Genomic DNA, 13823 nt, shown 5'->3' on the forward strand with positions numbered 1-13823 from the left:
ATCATATGGTTTTTCTTCTTCAATTTGTTAATATGGTGTATCACATTGATTGATTTGCATATATTGAAGAATCCTTGCATCCCTGGGATAAATCCCACTTGATCATGGTGTATGATCCTTTCAGTGTGTTGCTGGATTCTGTTTGCTACTATTTTGTTGAGGAGTTTTGCATCTATATTCATCAGGGATATTGGTCTGTAATTTTCTTTTTTTGTAGTATCTTTGTCTGGTTTTGGTATCAGGGTGAAGGTGGCCTTATAGAATGAGTTTGGGTGTGTTCCTTCCTCTGCAATTTTTTGGAAGAGTTTGAGAAAGATGGGTGTTAGCTCTTCTCTAAATGTTTGATAGAATTCACCTGTGAAGCCATCTGGTCCTGGACTTTTGTTTGCTGGAAGATTTTTTTTTTTTTTTTTTCCTTTTTGCGGTATGCGGGCCTCTCACTGTTGTGGTCTCTCCCGTTGCGGAGCACAGGCTCCGGATGCGCAGGCCCAGCGGCCATGGCTCACGGGCCCAGCTGCTCCGCGGCATATGGGATCCTCCCAGACTGGGGCACGAACCCGCATCCCCTGCATCGGCAGGCGGACTCTCAACCACTGCGCCACCAGGGAGGCCCTGCTGGAAGATTTTTAATCACAGTTTCAATTTCATTACTTGTGATTGGTCTGTTCCTACTTTCTATTTCTTCTTGGTTCAGTCTTGGAAGGTTATACCTTTCTAAGAGTTTGTCCATTTCTTCCAGGTTGTCCATTTTATTGGCATAGAGTTGCTTGTAGCAGTCTCTTAGGATGCTTTGTATTTCTGTGGAGTCTGTTGTAACTTCTCCTTTTTCATTTCTAGTTTTAATGATTTGAATCCTCTCCCTCTTTTTCTTGATGAGTCTGGCTAATGGTTTATCAATTTTGTTTATCTTCTCAAAGAACCAGCTTTTATTTTTATTGATCTTTGCTATTGTTTTCTTTGTTTCTATTTCATTTATTTCTGCTCTGATCTTTATGATTTCTTTCCTTCTACTAACTTTGGGTTTTGTTTGTTCTTCTTTCTCTAGTTCTTTTAGGTGTAAGGTTAGATTGTTTGAGATGTTTGTTGTTTCTTGAAGTAGGACTGTATTGCTATAAACTTCCCTCTTAGAACTGCTTCTGCTGCTTCCCATAGGTTTTGGATCATTATGTTTTCATTGTCATTTGTCTCTAGGTATTTTTTGATTTCCTCTTTGATTTCTTCAGTGATCTGTTGGTTATTTAGTAAAGTATTGCTTAGCCTCCATGTGTTTGTGTTTTTTATGTTTTTTTCCCTGTAATTGATTTCTAATCTCATAGCATTGTGGTCAGAAAAGATGCTTGATATGATTTCAATTTTTTAAAATTTACTGAGGCTTGATGTGTGACCCAAGATGTGATCTATCCTAGAGAATGTTCCATGAGCACTTGAGAAGAAAGTGTAATCTGCTGTTTTTGGATGGAATGTCTTATAAATATCAATTAAATGTCTCTGCTCTATTGTGTCATTTAAAGCTTGTGTTTCCTTATTAATTTTCTGTTTGGATGATCTGTCCATTGGTGTAAATGAAGTGTTAAAATCCCCCACTATTATTGTGTTACTGTCAATTTCCTATTTTATAGCTATTAGCAGTTGCCTTATGTATTGAAGTGCTCCTATGTTGGGTGCATATGTATTTATAATCGTTATATCTTCTTGGATTGATCCCTTGATCGTTATGTAGTGTCCTTCCTTGTCTCTTGTAACATTCTTTATTTTAAAGTTTATTTCATCTGATATAAGTATTGCTACTCCAGCTTCCTTTTGATTTCCATTTGCATGGAATATCTTTTTCCATCCCCTCATTTTCAGTCTGTATGTGTCCCTAGGTCTGAAGTGGATCTCTTGTAGACAGCATATATATGGGTCTTGTTTTTGTATCATCCATTCAGCAAGCCTGTGTCTTTTGGTTGGAGCATTTAATCCATTCACGTTTAAGGTAATTATTGATATGTATGTTCCTATGACCATTTTCTTACTTGTTTTGGGTTTGTTTTTGTAGGTCTTTTCTTTTCTTGTGTTTCCCACTTAGATTAGTTCCTTTAGCATTTGTTGTAGAGCTGATTTGGTGGTGCTTAATTCTCTTAGCTTTTGCTTGTCTGTAAAGCTTTTGATTTCTCTATTGAATCTGAATGAGATCCTTGCTGGGTAGAGTAATCTTGGTTGTAGTTTCTTCCCTTTCATCACTTTAAATATGTCATGCCACTGCCTTCTGGCTTGTAGAGTTTCTCCTGAGAAATCAGCTGTTGACCTTATGGGAGTTCCCTTGTATGTTATTTTTCGTTTTTCCCTTGGTGCTTTCAATTATTTTTCTTTGTCTTTAATTTTTGCCTATTTGATTACTATGTGTCTTGGTGTGTTTCTCCTTGGGTTTATCCTGTATGGGACTCTCTGTGCTTCCTGGATTTAGGTGGCTATTTCCTTTCCCATGTTAGGGAAGTTTTTGACTATACTCTCTTCAAATATTTTCTTGGGTCCTTTCTCTCTCTCTTCTCCTTCTGGGACCCCTATAATGCAGATGCTGTTGCATTTAATGTTGTCCCAGAGGTCTCTTAGGCTGTCTTCATTTCTTTTCATTCTTTTTTCTTTATTCTGTTCGGCAGCAGTGAATTCCACCATTCTGTCTTCCGGGTCACTTATCCGTTCTTCTGCCTCAGTTATTCTGCTATTGATTCCTTCTAGTATATTTTTCATTTCAGTTATTGGATTGTTCATCTCTGTTTGTTTGTTCTTTAATTCTTCTAGGTCTTTGTTAAACATTTCTTGCATCTTCTCGATCTTTGCCTCCATTCTTTTTCCGAGGTCCTGGATCATCCTCACTAGCATTATTCTGAATTCTTTTTCTGGAAGGTTGCCTATCTCCACTTCATTTAGTTGTTTTTCTGGGGTTTTATCTTGTTCCTTCATCTGGTACACAGTCCTCTGCCCTTTCATCTTGTCTCTCTTTCTGTGAATGTGGTTTTTGTTCCACAGGCTACAGGACTGTAGTTCTTGTTGCTTCTGCTGTCTGCCTTCTGGTGGATGAGGCTATCTAAGAGGCTTGTTGCAAGTTTCTTGATGGGAGGGACTGGTGGTGGGTAGAGCTGACTGTTGCTCTGGTAGGCAGAGCTCAGTAAAACTTTAATCTGCTTGTCTGCTGATGGGTGGGGCTTGGTTCCCTCCCTGTTGGTTGTTTGGCCTGAGGCGACCCCACACTGGAGCCTGCCTGGGCTCTTTGGTGGGGCTAGTGGCGGACTCTGGGAGGGCTCATGCCAAGGAGTACTTCCCAGAACTTCTGCTGCCAGTGTCCTCTCCTCACGGTGAGACACAACCACCCCCCGCCTCTTCAGGAGACCCTCCAACACTAGCAGTTGGTTCAGTCTCCTATGGGGTCACTGCTCCTTCCCCTGGGTCCTGATGCGCACATTACTTTGTGTGTGCCCTCCAAGAGTGGAGTCTCTGTTTCTCCAGTCCTGTCAAAGTCCTGTAGTCAAATCCCGCTAACCTTCAAAGTCTGATTCTTTAGGAATTCCACCTCCCATTGTCAGACCCCCTGGTTGGGAAGCCTGACGTGGGGCTCAGAGCCTTCACTCCAGTGGGTGGACTTCTGTGGTATAAGTGTTTTCCAGTTTGTGAGTCACCACCCAGCAGTTATGGGATTTGATTTTATTGTGATTACGCCCCTCCTACCATCACATTGTAGCTTCTCTTTTGTCTTTGGATGTGGGGTATCTTTTTGGGTACATTCCAGTGTCTTCCTGTCGATGATTGTTCAGCAGTTAGTTGTGATTCCAGTGCTCTTGCAAGAGGGAGTGAGAGCACATCCTCCTACTCCGTCATCTTGAACCAATCTTTGAGGACTGTATTCTTAACAGAGAGCTTTTTTTTCCTTTCTTTTTTTTTTTTTGCCGTACGCGGGCCTCTCACTGTTGTGGCCTCTCCCATTGCGGAGCATAGGCTCCGGACACGCAGGCTCAGCGGCCATGGCTCACAGGCCCAGCCGCTCCGCGGCATGTGGGATCCTCCCGGACTGGGGCATGAACCTGTGTCCCCTGCATTGCAGGCAGACTCTCAACCACTGTGCCATCAGGGAAGCCCAACAGAGAGCTTTTGAATAAATAAGAAAAACTAAGAGTCCAACAGAAAAATAGGTAAAAGTTACTGTTATACAGTTCACAAAAAATGTAATATAAATGGCCTATAAATATCAGGTGAAAAGAAGCTACTCCTTTTTTTTAATGAAATCTTCACTCTTTAAAAAAGAGTGTATTACAGTTAAGGGTACATTGAGGTAGGTATTTTGATCAACTGCACTCAGAACTGTGAAATTTTCACTCAGTACTTTCATTTCCAGAATGCATTATAGAGAAATTATCAGAGATGCAAAACTATTCATTTAAGCATTATTTATAGCAGCAAAACATTGCAAGAAGTCCAACAATAAAAAATATCTCAGTAAACTATATTTCTTCTAAAGGACAATCTTCTGGTTATAATCACTAAAGTGATATTTCCAGAGAGTTTGTAGTGCAGTGAAATTGACAGAGAAAGTTAAGTAGAAGCAAGAAAACCAAAAATGTTAATAAGAGTTGTTTCAAGTTTTAGGGTTTATAATTCTTTTCTTTATAAAAAATTTAGTTTTACTCCTAACCATTCTTCAATGAACAGATATCATTCATTCACTCAAGACATAATTATTGAGTGCCTACTATGTGCTAAGGCTTATGCTAACTGTAGGGATATGGGTGAGAGCGAGGCAGTTCCAGACCTCAAGGAGCTTACTGTCCACTAGACAGGTAGACCATTTACTTGTCAATTCCCACCCAACAGGATAAGCACTTTGCTGGAAGATGTACCGGTATTATAGGAGCAGGTAATGGGGCTACATAACCATTTAGTGAATCAAAGAAGGCTTTCCATAGGCTGCGATATCTAAACTGAGTCCTATAGGATAACTTGTATTTTAGCCAGATGAATGAGAAGGATGAATCTTTTAAGCACTAGCAATAGCATGCACAGATGGCTGTAGGTGATAGGGAGCCTTGTGCAGATGGACATCAGACTGTATTTAAATATGACTGGGATGCAGAGGCAAGCTAGGGAGTACGAACAGGGGAGGCTGGGGAGCTCAGCTGCCTATAGGGCAGCTTCAAAACCAGAACATCTTGCATGTTCCATTACCCTGCAGAAGAAATACGCAATTAAAAGACCAACAAAACATCTAAGTGCTAAAGAATGTGGCTGGTTATAATACACTTTTGCTCTCATAATCATTGATATAATTTATTTCATGTTGAAGTGCAGTTAAGAAAAATATATGAGTTTCATGAAGGGTAGTGAATTCTTCAGATGTTTAAAAGGAGACAAACAGAGAACTAACAACAAGTTATGGTCTTAGAGTCACTTTTAGAGAAATGAGGTATTTCACAGGGATATACTTAAAGACTGAGATCTAAAATGTTTCCCAGACCCAAAAGTGCATGAGATTTGTAGAAATGTAGACAGATCAATGGGTAGAATAAAACTTTGGAAGCAGATCTTGGAAGATAGAAGTACAGTATTTAGTCTTTGAAAATGGTGACATTCAACAAAAATTCAATAAAACTAGTCATTTAGACAAAGGTGAAACTGGATTCCTGCCTCATACTGTATACATTCTAGGCTGGCTAAATATCTATATCTATATCTATATCTGTATCCACATCCATATCTATAGCTGTACCTATACCTGTATGTATAGCCCATCTTTATTTTGTGTGTGTGTACTTCCTCCCCATTTATCCTCCTCTCCAGAGCCATCTGGTACCTTCCATCCCTGACCTTTGGGGAATTCTTTGATGCAAACTAGGATGGTCCTCCCCTTCCTACTTCACACTTGTTTTCTCTGCAGGGCTGTGGCTTGCTGTTGTGTAGGCTGCACTCAGCACCACCTGGAGGAAGATTTCACCCTGGAGGCTGAGTGAACAGTGGACACTGAATTTCAGCAGGATACAACCTGCACAGCCAGAGAAATGACCTCGCTCTGATTTTTAGGTCCACTAGGTCAATGACCCCTTATTTTTTTCCCAGTTGCCCAAATTTTGCCTTTGTCTCTTTTTACATTTTCCCTGTCCATGTTGGTCTATGCCTTACAAAAATCCCTTTGCTATAGTTTTTGTGGGGTTTTAGGAGTGGCTGGAAGTAATTTCATGTGTTCAATCCACTCTTTTTACTCAGTGCTCTCTGTAAGCATCACTTTTACAATGAGAAAATTATATACTGAAAATTATATTTATGAGAACTGGGATCCTATCCTACTTTAGGAGACTGTATTCTAGTCTCGGCTATAAGTAACTACACATGTTACTTTGTATAAGTCACTTTCTCCTTTAGGACTAGAGTTTAAATGTCTATAAAATGAGAGTTTGTTCTAGATATCTTAGAGTCCTTTCCAGTTGTTACAGTTTATTCATGTATATGCTGATGCCAGTCTAGCACAGTGCCTCATACATGGCAGGTGCTCAATAAATAATTATTTAATAGAATTACCAGTGAGAAAGAGTTGTCTTTCTTTTGTCATAACCCTTCAACATGTTGCTTTCTATTAAAAAATTTTTTTCCTTAATCAAAAAGAAGGTTTGCTAGTGTATATTTAGTACAAGTATGTACTAAATGGGAGAAATCACTACTCTGAGGTGTAAAGAAAGCTGAAATATTCTTATTCCTGGAGATAAAAAATGAGGGTCAAAGATATGGAAGCAACCTAAGTGTCCATTGACAGCTGAATGGATAAAGAAGATGTGGTATATATACATATATATGTACAATGGAATACTACTCAGCTATAAAAAAGAATGAAATTTTGCCACTTGCAGCAACATGGATGGATTGGTAGGGTGTTATGCTAAGTGAAATAAGTCAGACAGAGAAAGACAAATACTGTATGATATCACTTATATGTGGAATCTAAAAAATACAAAAAAGTAGTGAATACAACAAAATAGGAAGCAGACTCAGAGATAGAACAAACTAGTGGTTACCAGTGGGGGGAGGGGGAGGGTCATGATTGGGGGGAGTGGGAGGCACAAACTACTGGGAGTAAGACAGGCTACAAGGATGTATTGTACGACACAAGGGAATATGGCCAATATTTTGTAATACCTGTAAATGGAGTGTAACCTTTAAAAATTATATTAAAAATTTTAAAAATGAGAGCTGTACTGTAGAGATATAGTCTCTCCCTTCCCTTCCCCTTTCACCTGCCCCTCTTTCTCCTTCTCCTTCTTGTTCTTTTGGGCAATAGTCCATGAACCAATTTAGTTCACAAGAAGCCAAAAATGACAGCTCACAAGTAAACTGTAAGTCAATCAAAGAGATCACCATGGAGTGATCTTATAGCTTTCATATGGAGCTAGTACAAAAGGAAGCACAGATGAGAGTTGACTTGTGTAGAGATAGCTTACTGTACCTGCAGCTTTTCACCTACACTCCTATCTTCTCAGCCACCAGCCTCAGCAGATTTCAAGGATTCATTCTCAGCGTGGTGTTTTCTAAATCAGAATGTGTGAATTGAAAGAGAAAAGGGCTGTGGGGACTGCTATAACTATCGGCTGTTGAATTCATGATGCTATTTTGGAAATTGTCCTGCACTGCTCTAGGCAAAGATGAATTCAAACCAATAAAAATAGAGATTTGCCAAAAATGGTGCAATTTTCATGATGTGACATTGCATCAACCACAATATCTAATCATTTTCCATGCCAAAACTTAAAAAAATGATCTGAAGACATCTGAAATTATTCTTTAGTCTGTCCTGTGTTTTTAATTGAACTTGGTTTGCTCCATAATTTTTAAAAGCAGGGTTTTATCCTTTAATCAAGGCAGATGTTTTACTTCGAGGCCAAAATAATACAAATAAAAATGTTGACACTAAAACATTTAGAAGGTTCTCTGTAGGTGGTACTAACCGAGGAGTGTAAAGTAACAATTAACAATATAAATGTTCACTGAATTTTATCTTCTTCCCTGCAAAAGCTAATATAAAATGAATGCAAAAATAACATTTGCCTTTACTGAATTCTCACAATAACCCTTTGATGTGGGTATTATTATTCCTATTCACAAACAAAAAAGAAGCCTTAGTCCCTTTGACACAGTAGTATAATACCTACTTGACACACTTTCCTCTCTTGGTTTTATGCATTGTAAGGACATTGAGAGAATTTAAACAGGGAGTAATATGATCTGCTTAATATTTTAAAAGAGCACTCTTGCTGTTAAGTGAAGAATAGATTGGTAGGTCAAGGGTGGAGATAATCCAGAAGAAAGCACTGCAGCGAAAGAGATGAAACATGGTGGTGGCTTGTTGTAATAGGAATGGAGGTAAGAGGACAAATTGAAGTAATAGTTTATCTTATTTTTTACTACTTTGTTATTTTTATACAACTTTAAAGGTTACTTTCCATTTACAGTTATTACAAAATAATGGCTATATTCCCTGTGTTGTGCAATACATCCTTGAGCCTATCTTATACCCAACAGTTTGTGCCTCAGTCCCCCACCCCTAAATTGCCCCTTACTCCATCCCCACTGGTAAGCACTAGTTTGTTCTCTATGAGTCTGCTTCTTTTATGTTTTACTCACTTCAGCATAGAGAAGGTATTTTGGTGGATTTCAAGACTGATCCCAAGTCATCTAATGCTCCATCTTGAATCTCTTTATCACAGTGTTAAAGAGCACCTGATTAGATGGTGAGCAGAAAACACTGTTTTAAATGGAGCTTTGTGACCAATTTTGTTGATCCATAACTACTGCTTTCACATATTTCCACATTTAATTCTAAGTAAAATCCATCAGTAGGCTAACTGTGGTTAACCAAAAAATTCTTGGCAGCGGGATTTGTTTTTATTAATTCTATTTAGTCCACAAGGGATTAATATCTTTGGTTTATTCCTTTCCTCTTTAATACATAAAGTGTTACCTGAAGAGTCACAGGTTTCCCTTTGTGAAATGGACATTGCAGTTGTAGTTCTGCTGGGGGTTTGATATAACTGTCTATAACGGTGGGGCTGGATGACTTAAAGTTCCTTCCAACCTGAGATCTGGTCTGTCCCGTCTTGGGCACATCGGGCCTATCTTACTTCGCTGGCTCAGGGCCACCCATTGTCAACATTCCCATTTCAGAATCCCACCGCACTCCTTCAGAAGTAGGAGGCACTCAGTAAATGTTTGTAGCAGTGAAATTTAATTGAAGTCCCTCTGTGGACACATAGGGTGTCAAGTTTTATATTTTATTAACTAATAACAGTATTAGTGCTTATTGTTAGTATATGCCAGGGACTATGCTAAGTACTTTAAATAGATTGAATATTCACAATTAACCTATGACATAGGAAGAATTATTATTTCTATTTTCAGGTGATAAAACTAAGGCTCAGAAAGGTACATGGCAGTAAGAGTTGGATCCACAATTTACACCAAGGCCTGTCTGACACCAGCGTCCACAAACTTGACCATATCTATACTTCAGAGTTGAGACTCTTAGCCTGAGGATTAGTGTGGACTTCTGGGGGAGTCCAGGTACTCAAAATTACATACACACTTCTGTGGTTATGTGCATTTATGCATTTTTCTGGTGAGAGGGTTTGCTTTTACCAGATTCTTACAAAAACCACAAAAGGCTGAGAAGCATTCACTTAAGAGGTTTTCCATCCTGGGTAAGTTGAAGAACACATTGCTGCCTGCAACAAGAGTGGCTTGGCTTTTTATAAAAAAATGCATCTTTTGGTTTACATTTCACTGACCATGTGTTTTACTAACTTGACAGGACACTTTTCATATGAAGTCACCGCTTTCCTAGTTAATAGTTTCTATATGATGACTATTCACAGCTAAAGCAGAAAATTATCCACCCCAGAATGAGGTTTGATATTTACTCTACTGCCTGACTTATGAAAGGAGGCATAGAGCCGTAGCAGGCTGGAATAAGTCCTGTTCTGTTAGGAATTAACAAACATTGCCCTTAGAGTAAGTGTTCTCTGTGTCGAGAGAAAATAAGGGGGTGATGAATATAATCCCCCAGGTGTCCTGATTCTCCAGTAGGCTTGATATTCACATGCTCGGAACTGTTCTACATCACATAAAAGCTTATTTTTCCCCATGTACTTGAAAAATAAGTTTTCAAGGAAAAACAGCATCCTTCTGTCCGTTGCTACTGATGCTTATCTTTTTGAAAATAGGACATTTCCGATCACCCTGTATTATATAAAAGCACCATAGGGGAGACATACAGCCAGACTGGCTGCCTTACAGTATTGCTGTCTTTTCAGAATTAAGGTTTCTTAGGGTTGGAGCTTATATGCTCCCTGTCATAATCTAAGCGGGAAAGTGAGTTTGATTTCAAACGCAGAGTGTTTCCAATAAGGGAATGTATTCCTTTCACATGTGTTCCTTGCTTTTCTCTCTTTTGCTTAACAAGAATTTCTGGGGAGATAAACTTCCAGTTTCGTTTAAATTTTCCCTCTTATGAGTGGCTTCTGCTGTGAGAATGGTAGGCCTTTGTGTCACTTTCTTCAGAGGCTGTGCAATAATGTTAATCATAATAGCTGGAGTGTAGGACTGCTTCCTATGTTCCAGGCATTGTTCTAAGCAATTACATGTTATGTATGTCATCCTTACAAGGATGCTCTGGAGTAGGTGGATGATTACCCCAATGACTGCTTCCCATTTTGCAGGTGAAGTCAACTTGGCCACGGTCAAAAACACAGAAAAAGGCAGAAATGGAATCCTAACCCAACAGCCAGTGCTGTTGACAGCTATGCTATTCTGCAATGGCACAGCTGCTAGATTTCTTTTTGGCTGCTAGGTTGTTCCTAAAGACAATGCTTGGTCACCTTAGAGGACCAAGCATTCCAGGCTTAAAATATAAATTCATCCACTTGGCCAAGTGACTCCTAGAATTGTTCAGATATAACTGGCACTTTTGCCTTTTTAAATGCTTGCTCCATAATTATAGACAGGGTGAGCTCAAATCAGGAAAATTCTTTTTCACCTGGGGACATTTAAAGCATTGTTCTTATTCTGACTTGGTAAAGGAGAACTCCCTGGAAATTCGGATATTAAATAAGATCATAAGCTAGGATTTCACTCTCTGCTTTTATCTCTTCATCATTGGTTTTCTTTCCCTGTGACACTTCACCCAGCAGGAGAAAGATTTTCTCCAATTGCTCAAACTCCTTATGATTTCATTAACAATTCATTCATTGAGTAATTCCTTACTAAGAGCAAAAAGAAGGGATAATGTGATTTTTTGCATTAGTTCTACATTAGTTTTTGCAGGAAAGAAGGCAAAATCTAGTGAACATTTATGTTGTTAATAGCTATTTTACAATTCCTAATTAGTACTACCCATATAAAACCGTAAGCATTAAGCATAGTATCTGGTATATGGAAGGCTCTTGATAAATGTGAATATGATTGGAATGAAAAAAGAATAAAAAAGGGAATGCTACCAGATGGATTTAGAGAGATAGGCAGATACCATGCAGATATCCATTTCTGCAATTGCATAAAATTATCTACAGACTTCATTTATTCATTCATCAACTTATTTACCACTTATTTATTCAATAGGAATTTATTGAACGTTTATTAGGTACACAGCACCATTGATGACCTTTGGAGGAAAAAAAAGATGAACTAAACACAGTCTCTGCTTTTAAATTGAATTTGATCTAGTAAAAGAAATCAGACTTGTGTCTACATAAGTTTAATAAAGGATGATATATGCTAAAAGAGAGGTATAAATGCAAATGAAACAGAAAGGTGAGTTAAATTTCACCTCCAACTGGGTAACCCAGAGGGTTCATGAAGTCGGTTACATGTAAACCAGCAGTGAGATCTGATTAGCACTGGAAGTATGGAGATGAGGGGAGATGGCATTTCTTTCAGGAGAACCAACTTGACTAGTTATCATCAGAGCACATTACAAGGCAGGTGGATGGTTTGACTTGGCTGTAGCTTAGGATATGGAGAACCACAGCAAAGTGCCAGATCTCGTCTGTAGGTATTGTGCCCCCTTTCTGCCCTCTGTGCTCTCTTGTTTCATAGGGAGCTAGAAGGCTGGGAACTGCATTTCCCAGACTCCTTTGCCAACAGGCTTTCTCCTAGGTCCTGCAGAGGAGGTTGGAAGGTGGGAGGAAGAGGGAAGCTCTTATGCTCTGGTTCAGGCAGGTCCCTGCGGGGTCCAGAAGTGTTGACAGTGCTTTCAGTAGAATCAGGAGAGGAGGATCCTGATCACCTACTCAGTGCTGGAGGTCCCCCCAGGAGAAGCAAGACAGCTCCGGCAACATCAGAATAGTGGAAGCATGCTCAGGAGCTCTGGGTAACAACCTCTTGCTCCTCCAGTCTTCCAAACTGGTTTTTTAAGTCAACTTTATTGAATCATAGTTTTTTTTTTTTGTTGTTGTTGTTGTTGTTGTACGCGGGCCTCTCACTGTTGTGGCCTCTCCCGTTGCAGAGCACAGGCTCCGGACGCGCAGGCTCAGCGGCCATGGCTCACGGGCCCAGCCGCTTCGCGGCATGTGGGATCTTCCCAGACCGGGGCATGAACCCGTGTCCCCTGCATCGGCAGGTGGACTCTCAACCACTGCGCCACCAGGGAAGCCCTGAATCATAGTTTTGATGAGCTTTGAGGGATGTAATACATGGATGTACTCTTGCAACCACCTTTACTATCCTGATGGTGTTTATTTGAAATGTTAAACATTTCTATTTCCCTCCAAAACTTTCTCATGTCCTTTTATAGTCATTTCCTCCCCCTGTCCCTGGACCCAGCTAACACCTGATCTGCTTTTCTTTTTATAACTCTTTATCAGTGTTTTTCAACATTGGTATAATTGATATTTGGGGTTGAAGAATTCTTCCTCGTAGGGGGGATGTCCTGGGAATTGCAGGATGATTTGTAGTATTCTTGGTCTCTATCCATTGAATGCCAATAGTGCTACCCCCTCCCCAGCTATGACAATCAGAAAGTCTCCAGACGTTGCCAAATGCCCCCCGGAGAGGCAAAATCATCCCCAGTGGAGAATTATGGCTCTAGATTAAGATGAATTTTCTATAATTTTACACACATGCAGTTTTACAGTATGTACTCTTTTGTGTCTGGTTTCGTTCACTCAGTATACTCATTGTGAAATCTATCCATGATGTTGCCTATATCAATAGTTCACTCCTTTTTATTGCTGAACAGTATCCACCATGTGTATATATCACATTTTGCTTATCCATTCATAAACTGATGAACATTTGAGTTATTTCCAGTGATTGACTAATGTAAATAAAGCTGCTATGAACATTTGTGTGCAAGTCTTTTTGAGGGCATACATTTTAATTTCTCTTGGGTAAATACCTAGAAGTGCACTGCTGGGTCCATATGGTGGGTATATGTAACTATATAAGAAACAGTCAATTTTTTTTTCTTTTTGGTGGCAAAAAACCACAGCACATTAAATTCACCCTCAAAACAACTTCCAAGTATACAGTACAATATTGTTGACCACATGCACATTGTTGTGCCACAGATGCCCAGGACACCACCATCCTGCATGATTCCTGCAAGATAAGGGTCCAACTTCTTTCTTTTGCACATGGATTTCCAGTTTTCCCAACACCATTTGTCGAGAAGACTACCTTTCCCCATTGTGTGGTCTTGGCACCCTTGTCACAGAGCATTTGACCATATATGTGATGGTTTATTTCTGGGCTCGCTATTCTGTTTCATTGGTCTATGTGTCTTTGTGCCATTTCTACCCTGTTTTGATTATGGTAGC

At 39.5% G+C, this 13823-nt stretch overlaps 1 protein-coding gene across 1 annotated transcript in view; it reads right to left on the reverse strand.

The window, feature by feature from the left end:
• Positions 1-13823, reverse strand: part of RNF150 (ring finger protein 150) — a 266420-nt gene that overhangs the window by 10148 nt on the left and 242449 nt on the right. The window lies entirely within an intron of this gene.

The sequence above is a fragment of the Mesoplodon densirostris genome, chromosome 1 (assembly GCF_025265405.1).
Source record: "Mesoplodon densirostris isolate mMesDen1 chromosome 1, mMesDen1 primary haplotype, whole genome shotgun sequence".
Classification (NCBI taxonomy): domain Eukaryota; kingdom Metazoa; phylum Chordata; class Mammalia; order Artiodactyla; family Ziphiidae; genus Mesoplodon; species Mesoplodon densirostris.